The sequence below is a fragment of the Mobula hypostoma genome, chromosome 1 (assembly GCF_963921235.1).
Source record: "Mobula hypostoma chromosome 1, sMobHyp1.1, whole genome shotgun sequence".
NCBI lineage: Eukaryota > Metazoa > Chordata > Chondrichthyes > Myliobatiformes > Myliobatidae > Mobula > Mobula hypostoma.
In genome coordinates, this window is record NC_086097.1 from 131,256,621 (window position 1) to 131,279,194 (window position 22,574).

The window sequence follows — 22,574 nt, forward strand, 5'->3', positions numbered from 1 at the left end:
GTGTGTGAATGTGTGTTTGTGTGTGTGGCTGCATGTGTGTTCAGAGACAGAGGCAATGAAAGGGAGCGAGAGGCCACTCTTAAAGCGAGGAGGTGCGGAGTGTGTCACGTCTTCTAGTCGGTCTCCATACGCTCTGCTTACGAGGCGTCGCTGAAAGAAAGGTTGCGGGTCGAGTCCATGCCTTGATGTTGCCGGGTGTCACCGAACCAAACAAAATAAATAACGTCCACCATCAAATAAAATCAACCCCGCAATACCGATTACTATAGTGTCCGTGGCGAAGTTGTCCCCGGCTTCAGCGCAGCCCTTACGGTATCGTTTTGGCCCGCGGAGTTTGCAGGTTGTCGGTAGGAAGTGCCGGTGCTGGATGCAGTGAGAAACCCTATGCGTGTCTCCCAAGCTGAGCCAACAAGTTGTTGCTTTTCCGCTTACAGCATCAGCGTGGCCAACACTGCGAAATGTCGCCACTAGGATGTACCAGATAGTTACTTAACCTAACTCTCAAACATCAGCACCGGTCGCCTCTCTCTCTCTCGCTCTCTCTCTCTCTCTCTCTCTCTCTCTCTCTCTCTCTCTCTCTCTCTTTCTCTCACTCGCGCCACACACATACACGCTTTATTTCCCTTTCGCCCAAACCCTATCATATACTCACAGTAGTTTTTTTTTGAAAATTATCTTGTCCTTAGACCATTTTTTTAAACAAAAAACCCTCGTTTTTATTGAAGCAACTGCAGATCCCATCCCGCCGTTTTGGGGCGATAGGGCGAGTGGTTGCTGTTTGCACGCGCCTTTTGGTGTGGACTGAGTATTTTTTGCATGTATTGACCACAAATGCCATTAAAATCCTATTATAAAGATAAACACTTGTTGATCGTTGTATCGCTGGCGAGCATGTCGCGCGGAATGCGTGATATTACCATGCAATAAAACTTGAGCGAACTACAACGAAAGATTGTCTGTCAGTCACCTGCCTCTTTAGTAATTATCACCCAAATATGCTAGATTGAAGGAGAGAGCGGTGGCTATATTTTTGATATTTTATTGCATTTAAAATGCCTTTAAAACGCGTGGGTTATGCATTCAAATGCTTCGTTGGACGCAAATTTCAGCCTTTCAAGTGAACATGGAAGCTAAGCTAATGAATGTTTAACCGCTTTAATAAATGCATAACACACCTTTTCTTATTTTACATTTTTTTGACTTGATAATGCAAGTTCAGGGATGAAAATATGTTTACACCGCGGCGATCGAAGTGCACACGGTGATCATCCAAGTACGGCTACATACAAAGCCAACAACCTCTGCGCGCAGCAAGGCGGAATCATTTGAATATATGTTAAATAAATTTGACCCATTCGTTAACCTGAAACACGGATCATGGTTTACCCCCACCCCGCCGTCTCCGTAAACTCTTTGGAAACTCGCACTTACAAGTCGCTGCTGAATGCGAAACGGATCTTGCACTACATGGATTTAATTAACTCTCTAAAACCGTGATTTTTAAATTCTCGGGACTCATCGAAATGTTAAGATTGTTTTGGACAGCATCTCACTGTTAAAACTGAAATAAAACGAATTCACAACCTAAATATAAATTTGCCCTCTGTTTGTAAAGTTTCCTAAGGTTTAGGGAATATTTAAAACAACATATTAAATTATAAACCAATCTGACACCCAGATAGTATTATTAACAATAAATCATCGTTTTGATCATTTACTTTGTAAAATACGAATAAATGGGCTCCCTGGGGAATAGCAGAGTTGGAGATGGGGGAATCTGCGAATTCATCAGATCTTAGCGAAGTTGCATCAATAAAACTTGGAAAAGCAATCTAGTTGTTTTATTTTTTGAAGTGATTATTTCACAAATCTTGGTGTCTGCATCCTAGTAGTTTCATTAAAGCAATCATACAGAATTCGCGACTTATGTATAATTTAAGGATATCTGCAGATTTATATCTAATTTATATCGAGCGGCAAATATTTAAAAGCGAGCCTGAAAATATGTTGTGCTTTGTGTGGCAAATGACAAATGCTTAAAAGTGAGGGAAAAATGTAATGTCTTTTTATCTTGAAACGATACGGTCTTCAGACTTCCTTGACACGCCGGCAAATAGGTTGGCAAGGTATTAGACAGGTTAAATTGTAACTTTGTATTCTTGCACCTTACAAAGGCGACAAACTAACCGTATTTTTGATTAATTAATGGTCAGAAGCTAAATCTGAGATTCAAAAAATATGATTTATATGAAAATATATTCAAAAGTTCAAGTTAGAACAGGAATGTTAAAACTGAATACCTTGCTAAACGCGGGGCATACATTCGACTTATTTTGGCGATTTTACCGATATGAGCGCTGACATCGCAGCTTCCTAACTTTTTCGCTTGTGCACGGAAATGCCAAACAATTTCAAAATATTCAGCTAATAGCTCATCCTGATTCGGTAGAAGGGTGAATAAATTTGGGATTCTTGTGCCGACATCCCACATTCCCACATGAAACCAGAAGTCAAATAGCGTGAAAACAAAACCTTTTTTTTGTGTGAAATGTTAGCTAAGTAAGTGACAATTAATTACACATCTGCTCGCGTCCCCGTTTGCACGGGGTAGATGTTAGCATACCGATATTATATATTGTTATTACACTGACAGATAATTGATAGTACACCCTGCCATTCTGTAGCAATCACCATGATATGTGTTACCATCAAATGGAAATTTCAGTTTCCTCCACAACAGCCAACCCAAACAGCCTGTCAAACATCAATTGTAATCATTTTTTTTTGCTTATTTGGACCCTTTTCATGGCTCCTCTCTTCCATCTCCCTACGGACAGAATTCTTGTTGGGCTGATGCGCGTAGTCCCATCCAGAAGGTTACTATTAGCCAACATTATAGAACCTAGCCCGGGATGAGAGAGTAAAGCCAGCTATTGATAATTGCGAGCTCCATACAGCAGCTACTGTATCGATCGGTTTTTTCCTTATTCCCCTGGTATAGGCGAGATAAGAAGACACACTATTTAGTGGAATATAATTTCTTTCGACCTATCTGCTTCGTACAGACTTATGATGAATAGCCAGAGTGGCTATAGCGCTTTATCAGGAAACTTACTCCTATTCTATGACAGCCCCTCCCCCCAAAAATTTGTCCACCATCCCATCATTGTCAATATCATTACAAAGGCGCCAGAATAAAGATCTACTTGAGATTAAAGTGCGGCTGTATTATCTGACCAACTGATCTTTACTGGTGAGGGGGCTGAAACCTGTCATTTCAACTTTTTTTGGGCGGGTGGGGGTGGGGAAGGGGAATAAAAAGGCGCAAGAAGAGCCATTCGAATACCCGATGCAGAATGAAACAGTTATCAAAGCTATCGATCAGCTTCTGAAACCATTTCAGCAGAGAGAGGCATTGGGCACAGAAAGAGCGACCCGGGTATACATCTGCTGGATTGCCCCTTTTGGCTTTCTTTTTTTAAATATAAATTTCCCTCTCCACTTCACTTAGATTGGAAGAGACGCCCATTCTAAACGAGTTTTGGTTTATTTTAAGTCTTCAGTAGAGAAAATAGCAAGATCCCATGTTGAGGGTAAAAACAAGCAAGCGAGCGATTTCAACTTGCAATTGAAAGATGTGTGCATCGAAATCCCGTCCCGTGCAGCATTATTTTAATAGGAGTCGTTTTTGATCCCGTTGCAATTACTGTATTGTGATTGATCGAGAACGGGGATTGGGGGGTGGGGGGAGGGTGGAGTGGGGAACGGGATTGCAAATACAATTCCCCATTACAGAAATTTTGGCGGAGGGGGGTTTAATTTTAATGAACACGCCAAATTATTCACTCGTGTAGGGACTTCTCTACAAGTAGTCGGTTGCCCATGTAATTCTACCGCGAGTGTACTTGTGGGCAAACTTATTTTTTAATTCCCAAGTAAAATCGTAAGATGATCCACAGCATCTCATGTGCTGCGAATTAAAAAAAACAAATTAAAAAAAGACACCCTCTCAAATAAAAAAAATGATTCCACTCTTCGGCCAACTTTTAAAAATACTGCATTTTGATGATACTTGCTCGCTGACTCTTAAGAATGCAGTTGCGATTTCAATTGTAGTTTAAAGTTCAGCAACGCGTTGTTTTTGATGCTATGCATAGTCTCCCACAATGGCAAGAAGACAATCTTCTGACTTCCACCGCGAAACAAAGAATTTCCTTTGTATTGTGGAACTTTATATTGCTCTTAGGAATTCGCCAGTCGATGGTATACCCAAAATATCCTCCAAAAAGACTCTGAAAACAAACCGCAATTGTAAAGCAACACACCTAAACCTATAGGGGGGGAATACAAACGCAGTTATTTTTTTTTACAACTTTTCTTGTTAATAATTCTCCAAGCCAAAAGAAAAAGAGTTGCGAAAATTATTACACATTTTTGCATTAGCAGACTGCGAACATTGATTAAAATGGACATGTTAGAATGCCTGAAGAATTACATTGATTTCAGGATATATTTGCCTCGTTTTTTCATCTACTTCCTTAGCTCCCTGTTTTGTTTTTTTAAAACCTAAGAGTCCAGGATAACCGGGGCCACCCTAATTACGTTTGATTTCATGATGTTCGTTAGTAGAAGTGAAGCTCACAATGATATGGCTGGAACGGCGAGGACACTGTCTGTCAGCCGGCGCAATGTTCTCTAAACCGCTGTGGCAGGAGCAACGCTTCCATGTTCCGGAGCATTCCAAGTGATGCATCAAACAGGGTTCGTATGCACTAGGTAACCGGATCTAATGTGCTAACCGTAGAAATAAAATAAGGCGATTATAAGTTGTATACGCAATTGTTACACTGATAGAAAAGTACAGTAGCCAACTGATAACAAAAACAAAAACATATGATGATTCTCTTTATCAAGAAAGGTCACATTTAGAACACACATCAATCTCCTACAATCTATTCAGTGGGCAATCCAAACGCCACTACGATTTTAGACAGATGCATTGCAAACATATCACTTTTCTGAGTAAGATTAAAACTTTGTATAGTTGAGGTTATTTAGTAAAGGAAGTTAAAAATATTTTAAAATAATTGTAGACTGCATGGACTACATTTGTAGGCTAAAGCATTTCTATATTAATGAAGTAAAAATGACATGTGAACTATTTACATGGCACAGTACTCAGTTTAGGCATAAATTATACCTTCTCTTTCCCTGCCTCATCTACAATTTAATATCTATTCCATATTCATGAAGCAATATATACCAATATTCTCAGGTTGATAAGAACTTAGCCATAAAATGTTTGAATTGTTTGATGACAGGTAGCTTTTCAATCATCTCTAGATATCTAAGTACTTTAGATTCAATACAGATAGTTGAACATTTGATGGGCTTTAGTATTTTAAATTATATTGAATTGCAGGCAATTGAGAGTGATGAAAATGGGACTTGAGTTAAATAAATCTTTTTTTTGCATTTGAAAATGTACAAGTAACTTAAACCTATGCAGAAGCTGTTTGTCATCTCCAGTAGTCTCCAGACTTTTTTTTCAAAGAGTAATTGTTGATTTTGAAAACAATCAATTTAATTTTAAATATGTTATCTCTCATTGAAAATAAGTAGATGTTTGTTGCTTTGTTCTATAATGGAAAGTTATTTTAAAAGTTGAAGCAATGTGTGCTTGAATTTAAAGCATAACTGTGTGATATTTTGTTAATAAAAATTATTAAAATAGTAGCATTATTAATAACCCAACCTAATAGTCAAGTTGGCTTCTTGATTGCTTATCTCAAACTATATGGTAGTCTACATTTGGGGATTTTGGATTGTCTGTAATTTTTGATATTTGGATGCAAGTTTACTTGAAAGACATCATGAAAGTGTCAGCTTTGCAAACATGAAATTCCAGTTTGAAGTGGATGTGAGCAACACTATAAATGTTGTGAAATTCAGGAGAAAAAAACTCACAGTGAAAGTGGTCCAAAAATAGAATGTGCATACACAATGATTTTTTTTTGGAGTTTGCTTTGGTTGACTGCTGCTGAAATCCATCAGTTGTCATTTGTTTGAATTGTTGTAACACCTTGGTTTGAAATGTTATTGTTTTGGTTGAAATCTAAAGAAATACTTAGCTTATAATTAATTATTTAAAGAATTTAGTAAGTTCCTTCCCTCCTTTGTATGCACGTCTGTGTTAATGCTGAGAGAACTGGCTAGCAGTGGCAAAGAGCCTGTCACAGTCAGTTGCCACACAGCAAAGTTTCACAACCATCCCTTCATTATTTATGCATGCTGTACTTTATTACATACACCAGGTGTGAGCCTTGAACACTCCACTACACACAGGCAGTTAAAAAAAGGTCAAATGTCACTGTTGGAGCAATAACAATAAAAACCTCAAGAGCAGAGGTGTGTTGTCATGTGACAGACCACATGTTTGTCACACAAATGTTATCAAACTGTGCTCATGTTTTTAGTGAAATGACCATTTCACCTAGCACCTTGCAATGGCGAGCCTAATTCCTTAAGCAAGACCAGGCTTCTGACAACATTACAAACAAGTTAACCTTAAAGCACCTTCCTGTCATCATTTAACAGCAGTAATATTGGATTCTTCACATTGTAGTACAGGGAATAATTTCCAATTCAAAGCTAAGTAAATTAATCACTACTGTATTATAACTAAAGACCTGCATTTGTACTTAAGGCAAATACACTAATGTAAAATTATGTAAATACCAGACCATCATTTAAATTTTATTCAACACAGTCATAGAAAAATAATGCTAATTTTATTGACATAAAGGCAGAGCATATTCTGCTTCACCAAATAAATTGCAAGGATGCAGATTTCTGTAATTTTTCTCCTCATGTCTGATTTCTCTTAAAACTATTGAGTGACAACCCCTATTACTTTTCATCTAATAATTACTGTATGTTTTCTTATGTTTTTCCCATACAAATGCTAAGCTGAAGTACAGTTTACTTCTTAAATATACTTATGGTACACTCCATAATCTTGACTGATACTACTTTTTAAAAATTGTTGTGAAAAACCCACTATTTTTATTTTAAGAAGATATTTCAATTGGCGAAACTGCTGCCAAGCCAGTTTGCATCAACTCTGCAGAGTTTTGCTCTGCTTTCAAAATCCTCATTCTGAATGAATAAACTCATTCATAATTGTTCAATTGTATTGTGATAATTTGTAATTATTTCTGTAATCCTCTTTAAATCTTCATTTTAAAGGGAGTAGACCACAAGATTGATAAAGAGGGATTTGCATGTCTTTAGATTATTCAAGTATTTTAATAATGTTAAGTGTTTGTGTTGTGCTGACATTCCCTTAATTTTACAATAAATAAGGGTTGCATGCAATAATAGAAATGGCTTTCTAAATAGCTCAGCTATGATAAACAGTGTCGGGGTAGTACTGAAAACAAGCAGAACCTTACAGGGACAAAGACACACACACACACACACACACACACCATGAGGCAGGGGGTACAGAAATCTGAAATCCCACACCACCAGGTTCAAGAACAATCCATTCAGTTCTTGCACCAATGGGGAAATCCCTAAACACTCCAGTTTAGCAAAACTGTGGGTACTCTGCTCATTTTGCACAAAAAATGGACTTAGTTTTTCTTTCTCTCTGTTCCAATTGTGTCTTCTTGTAAAACATTGTGTATAATTTGTGGTTAATTTTTTTTCATGTGTATGCTGCTTATGTGACGCTATGTGCCTGTGATGGTTTGGTAAGCTTGTCACGGCATCTGTGCATAGTTACTTGCGCATATGACAATAAACTCCAACTTTAAAACAGAGTCATATAAACCTATGCATGTCCAAACTGTTCTGCTTCAATGCTGTTTTAAAATTTGAAGACATTTTAAATTTATGGAGACAGCTGAAGTGTTAAATATTAGTGGGGAACTAATGGAAATTTTATCTCTAACAAACACATTTTTTGTAATGTTTCTTTAGTTTATCAGCAATGACAAAATATGACAGTGTTGGAGATGTGTCTTTCTGGAACTGAGTGGGGAAAATCTCTGGTTGATCTTGAGAAGGGAAAGGGAAGGCTTACTGTCAAAGAAACCGGAGAGCCTTGGGCAGTACTGAGGCAACAGAATGCAAAGGAATGGGCGTGGGTTTGCAACCACTAATGCCAAGAAAGGACAAAAATGCTCAGGACTCACATTGATATCCAGTAATCTCTATTGCATGGGTGCCCTGTGTGTTCATCATGATAAAAGAGCCTGATTGCCTTTGGTTGTGACGTTGCCTTGGTAGTATATCTTCTGATCACTGCTCTACTTTCTCTACACCCATGACTGTGTGGCTAGGTATAGCCCAAATACCATCTATAAATTTGCTGGTGATACAACCATTGTTGGTAGAATCTGAGATCGAGATGAGAGGACGTACAGGACTGAGATATACCTGCTAGTGGAGTGGTGTCACAGCAACAACCTTACACTCAATTTCAGTAAGACAGTAGAGCTGATTGTGGACTCCAAGAAAGGTAAAGATGAGGGAATACAAACGAATCCTCAGTGAGGGATCAGAAGTGGAGAGAGTGAGCAGTTCCAGGTTTCTGGGTTTCAAGATCTCTGAGGATCTAACCTGTTCCCAACGTATTGATGCCGCTATAAAGAAGGCAATACAGCGGCTATACTTCATTAGGAGTTTGAAGAGATTTGGTTTGTCAACTAAAACACTGGAAAATTTCTATAGATGTACTGTGGAGAGCATTCTGACAGACTGCATCACTTTCTGGTATGGGATGGGGGGGCAGGGTCTATTGTACAGGACTGAAAGAAGCTACGAAAGTTGTAAAATTAGTCAGCTCCATCTTGGGTACTAGCGACCACAGTACCCGAGACATTTTCAAGGATCGGTGCCTCAGAAAGGCGACATCCATTGTTAACGATCCCCGTCACCCAGGGCATGTCGTCTTTTCATTGTTACTAGAAGGAAGGAGGTACAGAAACTGAAGACATACACTCAGCAATTCAGAAACAGCTTCTTCCCCTCTGCCATACAATTCCTAAATGGACATTGAACCCATGAACACTACCTCACCTTTTTATATTATTTCTGTTTTTGCACTTTTTAATCTATTCCATATGTATATATACTTACTGTAATTGATTTATTTACTTATTCTTTCTATATTATTATGTATTTCATTGAACTGCTGCTGTCAGGTTAAGAAATTTCACCACCACACCTGCCGGTGATAATAAACCTGATTCTGATTCTGATACTCTCCTAGCTGCATATACCAACAATAGTCATTAAAGTGAAGCATTAGGAGACAACCAGAGGAAGTGATTCCTTGGCCTGTTCAATATCATCAGGAGAAAAGGAGAAACTGACAAACAAAACTCCTCAGTCTCTTGTACTTCTTCTCTGTAAAGAACCCTGATGTTTTCTTTGGTCAGCTACGCATGATCTGTTTTAAAGTATTTCCTTTCAGATCTGTTTCCAGCTTTGTAACATTGCTTTACCCTAACCCTGCATCAGCTACTCTGCTACTGAAGCCTTCATCTATGGCATTGCTACCTCTAATCTGCACAGTCTCATTCCTCTCCCACTCATTACCTATCCTTTCTTAACTCATTCAAAACCCTGCATCACCTCACTTGCGTTATATCCAGTTCAACACTCTGCATCACTTCACTTGCGTCGGATCCAGTTCAACAATTGTCCCGTGTTCACTGAATGTCCTGTTATCGAAATGGTTCCATTTAAATTTTCCATCTTTACTTTCAAACCTCTCTGCAGCCTCACCACTCCCAAGCTCTGCAGACTTCTCCTGTACCACTACCTCCATCACTTTTGTAACTGCTGCACACTTTTCCCACAGCAGTTCCATGAAGTGCATGATGGCATTTTACATAAAATAGTACAGCACAGTACAGGCCCTTCGGCCCACAATGTTGTGCCGACCCTCAAATCCTGCCTCCCATATAACCCCCCCACCTTAAATTCCTCCACATGCCTGTCTAGTAGTCTCTTAAATTTCACTAGTGTATCTGCCTCCACCGCTGACTCAGGCAGTGCATTCCACGCACCAACAACTCTCTGAGTAAAAAACCTTCCTCTAATATCCCCTTTGAACTTCCCACCCCTTACCTTAAAGCCATGTCCTCTTGTATTGAGCAGTGGTGCCCTGGGGAAGAGGCACTGGCCGTCCACTCTATCTATTCCTCTTATTATCTTGTACACCTCTATCATGTCTCCTCTCATCCTCCTCCTCTCCAAAGAGTAAAGCCCTAGCTCCCTTAATCTCTGATCATAATGCATACTCTCTAAACCAGGCAGCATCCTGGTAAATCTCCTCTGTACCCTTTCCAATGCTTCCACATCCACATTTTGCTACTTTAAAGGTGTGATAGAGTTGCAAGATGTAAAGTAGCAGAGAATGGTCAACACAGCAACTTTTCCTCTCAAATTGGGTATGTCTGGCACTCCAATGAAAATCTTTCAATTTAAATTTTGATATGTTTATACCGCACCAGTTACAATAAGATGGTGATTGTGTCAATTTACCAGTTTGAGATTGGCAGTTGCAGCTCATTTTTTTTTTTAGCCTTGGTGACTTGGTGGATCACTTCTGCCTGGCTGAAATGCAAAATTTTCTGCTCTAAGAGAATTCTGACCATTCTCACTCCGGTAAATAACACATTAAAATATGTTCATCAGAACCTATACAACCTCAGCAGGACTTTTGTACCCGGGATACTATGCAACAAAAGCCATATTCCGCAGTCGTTTTGTGGACTAAATCTGATGCTGCATTAAACTTGTACTTGTACTGAAGAAGAATTTCATTGAAAATGTAATCTGCACAAGGCTATTTGGTACACTGGTTTATGCTTGCTTTTTGTCGTACCTCTTCATCTAACTATTCACAATTCTCCCTTCATGCACTCATCCAGAATCCCTTAAAAAGTGTCATTGCTTTTTGCTTCAGAGTTCAACATTCTCACTAATCCCTGGGTAAAGTTCTCCTGAATTAAGAAATGTACTATGGAAGTCACCATAGCCATTTGACCCCGGTTAAGACCATATTTAGGCCTTTTCTTTAGAATCAGTTCAAAGCAGAAATTAATCCCGAAATGACAATAGAAATGCAACCATAATGCATCTAGTGAAAAGTTGTAACAGTTTGAAGTTACTTCTTTGTGTTTGGCTCTGTGTAGAAAAGATTCGTATCAAACCATTTCACGGTGTTGCAAAGTTGGCTGTGTAACTCTTTGCAATCTTAAATTAAGACCTTCTTTTGGTTTTTTGAAAAAAAAACACGTAACTTTTTCAGTGTAAGTTGAATTTATTCATGGGGTGTGAGTGTTAACAATTGTACAGTCTTAATTGCCCCTGAAATGCATCACTCGCAGGGTAAATCACATTGCTGTGGATTCACATGTACAGTAGATCAGACCAGCAGATCGACCAAGGTGATGAGCAATCCAAAAGTGATTTTATCAGTGTGCTGGTTTTATTTCAACATCACTAAAACTCTCTTTTAAGTTCCAGAATTTAAATTCATAAACTAAAGTTAAACTTCCACGTTGGCTGTGGTGGGATTTGAAATCAGATGAATAGTCTATTAAGACTCAGTAACGTAACCATACTCTGTATGATAAAGTGAATTATCTTAAGCATTGCTCTGTATGTTGCTGTGATTGATCCAGAGTAAACGTCTGCAATTTTCAGGACTCCCACACTGTTGCAGACACCTTGATCTTTCTGGCTGGATTCTATTGATGATTCTCCAGCTGTTGCCGCTGCTGTTTCCTACGCAATAGCTCAGCTGTTTGTGACAGCAAACCCCGATCAAGAAACGGCTGCGTATTTAATAATTTAATGACAGTGAGGTAGAAACAGTCTTTGAGTCTGGTGGGACATGCTTACAGGTTTTTGCATCTCCTGCCTGATGGAAGAGGTGTGTACAGAGAGCGTCTGGGTCTTTGATTATACTGGCTGCTTTATTGAGGCAGCAAGAAAGATAAACAGAGTCCTGGGTGGGGGTGGAATTCTGTGATGTGTTGAGCTGCCTCCACAACTCTCTGCAGTTCCTTGCAGTCAGATGCAGAGCATAACAAGCCACTTTGCATTCAGATATGATGATTTCTATGGTGTGCTGATAAAAATTGGTCAGGGATTCGACATGAACGATACCCATATTATTAAAAGCAGAGATGGCTTGATCTACAAACAATCGTCTGGAGGAATCTCTTGTGACTTCAGAGGTGGCTCAGGGTTTGATTGGGCCATATTATCATCAGTTGACTCCCACTGGTTCAGATTTGTTGGGAAAAGCATGATTGGGATTAAGTGTGATGCCTCTGTGTAAATTACAGAGAGTGTTGGCGCATGGCCAAGCGGTTAAGGTGTTTGTCTAGTGAATTGAAGGTTGCTAGTTCGAGCCTTGGCTGAGGCAGCGTGTATGTCTTTGAGCAAGGCACTTAACCACACATTGCTCTGCAATGACACCAGTGCCAAGCTGTATGGGTCCTAATGCCCTTCCCGTGGACAACATCGGTGGCGTGGAGAGGGGAGACTTGCAGCATGGGCAGCTGCTGGTCTTCCATACAACCTTGCCCAGGCCTGCGTCCTGGAAACTTTCCAAGGCGCAAATCCATGGTCTCATGAGACTAACGGATGCCTATTAAATTGCAGAGACTGCAGATGCTGGAATCTGGAGCCACAAACATGCTGCAAGGGGAAATCAGCAGATTGAGTAGCATCAGTGGGGGGGGGGGAGGAATTGTTGATTTTGGGGTTAAAACCTCCCACCAAGTATTGGGAATATTGGAGTATTTAGCAGAATTACAAATGTTCCTCCTTAAAACATATCGGCTGCAGTAAATAACGCATTTTGGCTTTGTTTGCAAATATTTAAAGTTATGAATACTCATATACGATACTGGAAGTGTTCATCATTTCACACAGCATCAATGGAAAGCGAATTAGCATGTTGACCTTTTAACCTCAAATGTTAATTCTGTTACTCTTTCCATAGACAGACTTGCTAAGTGTCTCCAGCACGTCTGTTTTTATTACAGATTTTCAGCACCTGCATTTTTTTGACTTTCGATATCATTTATTGGTCATGGAGGAAGTTGCTTGGGATTTGTACAGGCGAGCCCCAAGAAATTCAGTTTGAAGTTGTTGGTGCTGTGTTTATGCAATGATCACATTAAAAGTGGCTGTGCCTTCAGAATCTCTTTCCTGCAGTTAACTAAGATGTGATTTCATTACAGCAAGGCGAGAATCAAAATAAAGCAGATTTACTGGTAAACTGCTGCTTGCTGGCCTGGGCAGATTTTGGATAAGATTAGTGGGACTTGCAATTTAGATCCGTTGTTAAATGCTTTTGACTCCATTCACCGAGGTAAAATGCTGAAGATCCTGAAAGTTTACGGAGTGCCAGACCATCTACTGAGAGCAATAGAGTCCAGCTATACCTAAACCATGGCAAAAGTTGTATCACCAGACGGAGGAACAGCAGTGTTTGAGCTCCTAACTGGTGTGCTGCAAGGAGACACTCTGGCACCCTACATCTTTATAATCATCCTTGATTACGCTCTGCATCAAGCTACCAAAGATCATGACAAGCTTGGTTTCACTATTAAGTCAGGACGAACCAAAAGGTTCAGACCAGTTACACTCCCAGATCTCGATTTTGCAGATGACATAGTCCTGCTCTCTGACCAGATGGAGGAAGCACAGCAGCTACTGACAAAAGTGGAAATTGAGTGCAATAAAGTTGGACTTCACCTAAACGCTAAAAAGACAGAGTACATGGTGTTTAACTACGATGAAGGTACTTTCAAGACCGTAAAGAATGATACCATTAAGAAAGTCTTTGACTACAAGTACCTCGGGTCAAGAATGATGAGTTCGGAGAAGGACATAAAGATACGGAAGCCGCTGACATGGAGGGCTATGAACGACATGAAGGAAATCTGGAAGTTGAACCTGACCAGAGGGCTTAAAAAGAGGGTTTTCATAGCAGTCATAGAGTCCATTCTCACGTTTGACCGCGAGACGTGGACACTCACCAAGACTATGCGAAAGTCTCTAGATGGTTGCTATACTCGAATGCTCTGGATGACTCTTGATATGAGTTGGCAACAGCACATGATGAACGTTGAGCTCTATAACGACCCACCGATGTTCACCATTAAAATCAAGGCGAGGGGACAGCAACTAGTGGGGCACTGTCTATGCCACCCCGACCTACCTGCCAGCCTAGACATCATATGGGAACCCAAGCATGGGAGGATGAACTCTGGGTGCCCTCCCAAGACTATGGTCAACACACTCCTGGAAGACAGCAGCACGGCTAATGTAGTTGAACTGAACACACCGATGAGGGAGAGGAAGAAGTGGAGAGTCCGTCATCGTGCCCAATGCCAGCCCCCTAGGCCTGAGTCAACATGGTAGTAGTAGTAAAATACTACTTTACCAGTGTTGTGCCAGCACTCTCAGTGACATACCCCACTCCATAGAGTCAAATAGCACAGCCCACCAGGTCCATGCTATCAGCTACTCATCTCTGAATACTAATCCCATTCAACTGCACTTGCATTATTCCCTCAGCTGTTTTTTTCCAGCTGCACCCATACTCTGAGCAGCAAATTTTTACGCCTGACAAATGCATACGTGAATATTTCTAAAGAAAATTGAAAGATCACATACTTCTGATTTTATTTATTAATTGAATGCTGTAATGAAACACAGTACAAGAATGAATGTTCATGTTTCATAAACTTATAAATTTAGATGGCATAGGCGTTCAGCAGGCCAGTGGTTTATTAACCAAGTGCTACCAACTTCCATTCTGTCTAACAACACACACACAAAATGCTGAAGGAACTCAGCAGGCTAGACAGCATCTATGGAAAAAAGTACAGTCAATATTTTGGCCCGTAACGTGGACTCTACTTTTTTCCAAAGATGCTGTCTGGCCTGCTGAGTGCCTCCAGCATTTTGTCTGTGTTGATCAGATTTCCAGCATCTGCATATTTTCTCTTGTTTGGAACTTCCATTCTGTGTTTATTGTCACAATTTGTAATAGTGTTGTAACTTGAAACACTGACAATGTAAGTACTTTGAAGCTCTAAAATGTTTCAAAGTAAAAGTTGAATTACATTTATTACTTAGAAAATTTATAGATTATGTGCAGTAACACATAATTAATTACAGGGTATTTTACAATTATATTAACAGATATTTCAGAATTATGTTGGCACAATTTCTAAATTATATTAGCATTATATAAAAGAAAATGCCAGCTGCGTAGCAACAAGGGCCATGTGCGCGAGTGCACTTCAGTTACTGCTTGGAGGGAATAGTGAGCACTTGGTCCATAGCCCTCAGATGTCTCTCTAAATAATTCTTATATTTTATGAGAATCTTTGTTGCCTCTCCGTCACCTTAAGACAGCACATTCCACTCGCCTCAGCAACTCTGCAAACCTTTAAGAGCTTTGATCTGCTCTATTTCAGACCCATTTTGCAGCCCCATCGTTGTTTGACCAGTAGGATGCCCTAGTCCCAAGTCCTTCAATTCCTTTCTCTCTCTCTGACATTTCTTAAAACCAGCTCTTTTTTCATGATCTTACTAATGTCACCTTCTGCGGCTTGGAGACTAGTTAGTAACACAACTGTGTGGCATAGTGGGAGGATGTTAAAAGGGCCATTTAAATGCAAATTGAAGTTAATGTTTGGCTTGTTAGCACTTAAAGCTTGTCTTAAAATGTCTCCCTCTGCATCCCTGCCTATGTTTGTTGTGCACCACTTCAAAGCTGAAGTTTGAGGCTGTCAAAACCACAGTTTGCAGGAACCCATTGAGAGAAATCAGCAAGAAAACCCATATAGCCAAAGGTGGGTTTGAAGCATAAAAGAAGATACTGAAACACTCAGGCCATTGTTGAATATGGTATGAAGATACATGTTGTAAACCCCAAGCATTTCAATTCATTGGGCCTGTGTAATCCAGAGGAGCAGAACCAATGACCATGTCACTATTCCAATCACAAACAAGATAAAATCTGCAGATGTTGGACATCCAAGCAACACACATAAAATGCTAGGGGAACTCAGCAGACCAGGCAGCATCCATGCAAATGAATAAACAGTCGACACTTTGGGCCGAGACCCTTCAGCAGGACCTCAATATTTTGCTTGGTGAATGTTACTGAGTGTGTGTATGTGTGTGTATGGGGATGTGGATGTGCATGTGCGTGTGTGTGTGTGTGCACTCGGAAACTTATACGAGTGTAACTCTATGTGTACGCATATGTTTGCATGCTTATGTATACAAATGCTTTGGGACACTTTGAAATGCAAGATTTTAACTTCTGAAGTATGTAGAGTACTAAAACTGTTTCTGTACTTTACAGCTCTACATCAGCTTAGTTGTGGCAAATTACCAGATGGTGAATTTTCCCAAAATTCAGTTTGAAAAAAATGCTTTGTAATATTTCCTGTTTTACACAACAAATCCAATACACTTACAAGTTCTCTTTTTCAAATCCAATATTTCTTTGGAGTCAACAGCATTAAATTGATGTTGTGTCAAACCCCGTAACATCTAACGCCTTGGATGCAGCAACAGTAAGAGGCTGCAAAAAAATTTTCAGTCTTGATACTTAGATTTAAAACAAAGTCTAATAGTTCCTGATCAACTCTGTACAAATATGTCATTTAGAAAACATAGTTTACCTGAGTTTTAGTGTCCTGATTTCTTCTGTTCAGGATCTTGGGTGATTTAACTGAATTGTCACAAAGCAAATTGCATTCCCATTTCCTTTATGCTTTTCAAAGAAACACGTGTTTACTCTTGAAGTAAGTATTCTTCCCCATTTATGACAGAGAATATTTTGGTCTTTCTCCTAAATTTCACAATATATGTCAGTGATAATAAACCTGATTCTAATTTTGATTCTAAAAGTGCTTATTTCTACACTTAATCTTATTTGTTTATTTATATGCCAATAAATGGTTAATTCATTACACTGTGATGCTTCCTTATGCCTTGTAATTAAAATGATCAAGCAAGCTAATTGCCCTCCTCTCGTTTTGTATGGAGACAGCAGAACCCAAGTGGTGCACATTGGGATTATGCATGATCACATCTATGTACTTCAATTTGGTTGGTCACCAGATGCAACTGCGAGTCTGTTCTTAAAGACGTTTCCATCTTCTCTCCAAGACTCATTGAGCACATAGTACAGTGTAAACTCAAGGAAGTTTCCAACCCTCATCAATGTTACCACTCATCTGCTGACTTCAGCCAATTATGGCACAGGATATTGTTTGCTCCGGGGCTGTGGCCTTTTATCACATATGCGCCCATAACACTTTTTCTTTCTCCCTTTCCCTCTTTCACTCTCTCTTCCACCTCAAATGTAACCCCACTGTCCTTCATAATAGCGCACAACTTTGGATGCCAAAGAGAAGGAATATGCAGCAGCCTGTCTTGGAACAGGCAAGCAGGAGTTTTGGATTTTTAACTTTGGTCCAAACCAGTTGACTCATCTCTTCATCAATTTCAAGAGGTCGACAAAAGTTTTTGATAATGACCTGTGGAGAATCCCTGAATAGAGAGGGAAACTTTTCTGTGTTTCTTCAAGCAATGAATAATCTGAGTTGACCAGGAACATTGTTTGCCTGAGATCACAAAGCAATCTTTCTTCCACGGTCACCCACACTTCACTCTATACAAAGGTCTTTGTGGCAGCGAGAGAAACAGCAGACTTTTCTTTAAGGCAGAATGTAAAACCTTCATGCTCCACTCCACAGACATAAAAATATAAATCTGTCCTCCAACCCCAATGTAGTGCAGAATGAGGTGACTGAGAGGTTCATTTAGTAAAGCTGCTGCCTCACCGAGTCAGAAACATGGGTTCAATCCCAACCTTGGGTGCTGTCTGTGTGGAGTTTGCATATTCTCCTTCTGACCACGTGACTTTCATCAGGGTACTCTGATTCCCAAAGACTGCAGTGTGGTAGTTAATAAATTATTCTCAGTGTGAAGGTGAATCTGAGGGATATTGATGGGAATGAAAAAAGAATTCGGGTTACAGCTGGCACGTTTGGACTGTTTTCTCTAGAGTGGCAGAGACTGAAGGAAGATGACGTGACGTGGGTAGAGTAGACATCATCACTTTCCCAGGGTAGAAGGTTCAAGTACGAGAGGGCATGCATTTAAACTGCAAAAGTGGAAGTACAAAGGAGATGTGTGGGACAATTTCCTTACATAGAGAGCGGTGAGAACCTGAAATGCTGTGCCTGAGGGGGTGGTAGAGTCAGATCACACAGGAATATTTAAGAAACTCTTATTTCTGGGACATGAATATGCAGAGTAAGGAGGGATATGGCCAGTGAGTTAGGAAGGGAGATTAGATTAATTAGCTTTAATTAGTTTGGTGCTACATCATGAGATGAAGTGCATGTCCTATGTTGTACTGTTTTATGTTCTCTATTCAAAGAGCTGGCAAAGACATAATGGGATGAATGGCTTTTTTGTATGTTGCAAGGAAGTTTGCAAAATGGAATAATAAAGATCCGGAAGATCCTAAGGCTCACCTGTTTGGGATTGCAATCGGGATATGACATATATCAGCTGGGCACCAGCACTGCTAGGTGAGGAAGAGGAAACCTGGCTAGAATTTCTGTTCCGGAGTACAATTATTTTCTTGCATTGTAAACTCTGGGAATACAGAAGGACTGGAAGCTCTAGGGATAGTTGAGGTACTATTATTTGTGTCAAAAGTTTTGGGCCTGCCAAGGGTGGTAGGCACAAGGTTGATCTATTGTTCACAGCACCTGTTAGAGCCTGTATGTGATGGGTTAGGGAAAAGATTGGGCTCACTTAAATGAGCTCACACAAATATGTAAATTGCTTATGCAAACACATGGACATACAAAGTGATTCTCAGAAGTCAACAAGATAACTGTTTATCTTCACCACATCTTCATTGGCGTAAATCTGGCAATATGAAAATCTTCTTTTCACACTCCTATGGACACAAATACATAGAATGAAAGTTGAATAGGTTCCCTTTCGTGTGAATGAGGTGCTGTGACAGCTGCTTGACTTTGTAGAGAAGACGTGTATTTACCTGAGTTTAATTTTCTTGGAATTTTCACTCCTTAGTCTGATCACAAGTGTGAATCTTAATATTATAATAAAGCACTACCTGAGGAATTTTTGTAATCTAAAAGATTACCGTTTAAAACAATTTAAAATGCAATAATTTGAAAATTCCTGGATTAATGTCAAAGACAACAGGGAATGAAATTCTAGTACTGTGAATTTGTGATCTTCACTAAGCTTGTGAACTTTCTATCCAGGTATAATTCATAAAAAAGCAGGTGCTTTGATTAATTTTGAATTTACAGAGCATGTAGACTGGTAGTTTTTTTTCTAAAACTGTTCAGTCTTTCAATTAGATCATTATGGATATCACTGTTAAGCATGCAATCATTTTGAAGAAAACAAATCCTGCACAGCAGCTGTGTACAAGAAGGGCCAGATTCGCCTCTACTTCTCGAGGAGACTGAGGTCTTTTGGAGTATGCAGGCCTCTCCTTCACATGTTCTACCAGTCTATTGTCGCCAGTACAATTTTCTATGCAGTAGTGTGCTGGAGCAGTGGCATCAACACGGCTGATGCCAACAGGCTCAATAAACTGATTAGAAAGGCTGGCTCTGTTATAGGAGTCAAACTGGACACACTGGAGACTGTGATAGAACAAAGGACCCTATGGAAATCCTGGCAGTTCTGAACAATGTTTCTCATCCTCTGCCTGCCACCTTGGCTGACCAGAGGGGCACTTTTAGTGAAAGACTATGACAACTGCACTGCTCCAAAGAGTGTTATATGAGGTCATTCTTACCCTTGGCCATGAAACTCTATAATGAGTCATCCTATAGCAAGGGAAATGATGACCCTTTCTGTTAGACTGTTTGAGGTAACTTATTTTCTTACCTCTTTTCTAATATTGGTTATCTGTGCACTTGTAATGCTACTGTGACATTCTAATTTCCTTTGGGATCAATAAAGCATCTATCTATCTATCTTTTTAACCAAATGAATTTCACTTATCTTCTCATGAAGTCCCAGAGTCTTTTATACCATATATTTTTACTGAGGTTTATACCAAAACGCAGTACTTTCCATGTAACAATGATCAGTTTGGGAGACAATAATTATTGGCCAGAGCAAATAAGTCTCAGATCCTGTTTTGAAGAGGTACCATGTGAGAGAGGAGATAAGGTCCTGGTTTAAAATCTTCACTAAAACATAGATGGTCACCTGAATTGCCAAGATCGTAGTATGGCTATTGGGATTAATAATGATAGATATATGATAGTCTCGGCAAGTTGGGTTGAAAAGCCTGCTTATGTGTTGGATGACTGTGATATTATGGCATCACTGATAGTGAAGCATCCACCCCACCACTCACCTAACACGGCAATGGAGTGCCACCCAACGTTATTGTGTACCACAGGCTTGAATGAAAATTAGGTTTATTATCGTGGATGTTTATCATTGTGAACTGTGTTGTTTAGCAGCAGCAGTACAGTGCAAAGACATGAAAATTACCGTAAGTTACAAAATAAATAAACGGTGCAGAAGATGAATGACAAGGTAGTATTCATAGGTTCAGGGTCTCTTCAGAAATCTGATGGCCGAAGGAAAGTGGCTGTTCCGAAAATACTGAGTGTGGGTCTTTGTGTTCCTGTACCTCCTCCCTGATGGTAGTAATAGGAAGAGGACATGTTCTGGATGGTGAGGGTCTTTAATGATGGATGCTACCTTCTTGAGGCATCTCCTCTTGAAGATGTTCTTGATGATCCATCTTGAGTCTAATACCTTAAGACCCAGAAACAAAATTAATACCCATTGAGCCACAGATACCATTTAACATTCATCAGTGTTTGACTGTAATGTAAATTATAATCAATAGTCTTTAGAAGACTGTATCTTGAGTCATAGAGTAATACAGCATTGAAACAGGCCCCCGTCAGCCCAAATTATCCATGCCGACCAAGATGTCCATCTAAGCTAATCCTATTTGCTCACTTTTGGCCCATATACCTCTAAATCTTTTGTGTGTGTTTCCCATATTCTTTAACTCTCCTAAATACCAAAAACCCTAGCTATCACCTTCTTCGTTACATTGAGCTACACAGTTCCCTGGCATAAAGAATTCCAAAGGTTCACTATACTCGGAGAAGAAATTCCTCATCTTAATGCAAAGATTGGTCGAGCTGTGGACAGTGTAGAAAGCTAATAAATGATATAGCAGGATATAGATCAGTTACAGATAAGTTTTGATAACTCAACATCAAAAGTGGAGTGTATCCTACAAAAGGCATTGATTGGCCTTTAGTGTCAGGCAACCACTGTGAGTTTTAATCTATCACACAAAAAATCCCTTTAAACCTATCTCTAAATTAAATACTAAATTTATATTTGGATCAATAGAATACAAATTGCTTATTAATAGTTCCAAATGATAAGAATGGGCTGTGGGGGCTGTAGACTGTAGATCATTTAAATCCACTTTTGAAAGGTAAAATTACAATTGTATTATTTTCTTCCCATCAAAAATGGCTTGCTGGTCATCCTTCATTGAAGTCAGTCATTGGGTGATGAAAAAGTTGCAACCAATTGAAGGCCCCAAACCAAACGTAGACCAGGTATTGAAAAGCATCTCCCATTCTTAGACTTACATTTGTACATTTAAGTCTTTAACGTGCTTTGGTTGCTGAAATTTTGAGGTAATGGTGCAATGAGAGAATATTGACAGGAGTTCTTCAGTCTGCCTTTGTCTCACACTGTTCCCATTTGCCCATTCCAACTCCCATATATGATTCCATGCTCTACCATTTTCTCCTATCAAGTTCCATAATCAGCAGCCTTGTTGCCTCCACTGATCACCCCCCAGTCTCTGTCATTATTTCCACCCTATCCCCTTTATTTGTGTATCACCCCTCCCCACCTGGATTCACCTGTCATCATTTGCCATCTCTTGTTCTACTTCTTTACTAGTCTCTTTATGCTGGCTATCTCCTCTCTATATTTCTTTTTATTTGAAAGATCTCAACCCAAAACATAGACTGTCCATTTCCCCCTACAGATACTGCTTAATCCATTGAGTTCCTCCAGTGTTTTTGTGTGTTACTCCAATTTCCAGCATCTGTGGACTTTTGTGTCAACCTTTTCTTGATGCTGCCTTCCATTTAATATATACCCCTTGTCTCAGATTAAGGAAGCAAGAGCCTTAATCTGGTGGTCAGGATACGACGATGTCCTTTCCGAACAATTAGCTCTTATTAAGCATATTCACAATTTAATGCTGTAGATTTGACTACCAAACTTCCAAGAGATGACACAGCCATTTTCTAAGTGACATTATGGGATACATTTTGGTCAGTAGAATGGGAGGTCTCTCTTACTCTTCTCCAAAAATGTGGCACCCAGCTGAAAGGTGGACAAGACTTTCCACCCCAATGATCCCATCTACAAAATGTTTCAGA

The 22,574-nt window shown here is 39.7% G+C and overlaps 1 protein-coding gene across 5 annotated transcripts in view; it reads right to left on the reverse strand.

The window, feature by feature from the left end:
- The window catches only part of LOC134350498 (sal-like protein 3), a 73,444-nt gene extending 73,065 nt beyond the window's left edge, over window positions 1-379 (reverse strand). For all 5 annotated transcript variants that reach the window (XM_063055784.1, XM_063055758.1, XM_063055778.1 and 2 more), the window contains exon 1: window positions 1-379. This exon is cut by the window's left edge and continues 703 nt beyond it. The gene's annotated coding sequence lies outside the window, so the exon portion shown is untranslated.
- Between the last annotated feature and the right edge of the window lie 22,195 nt (window positions 380-22,574).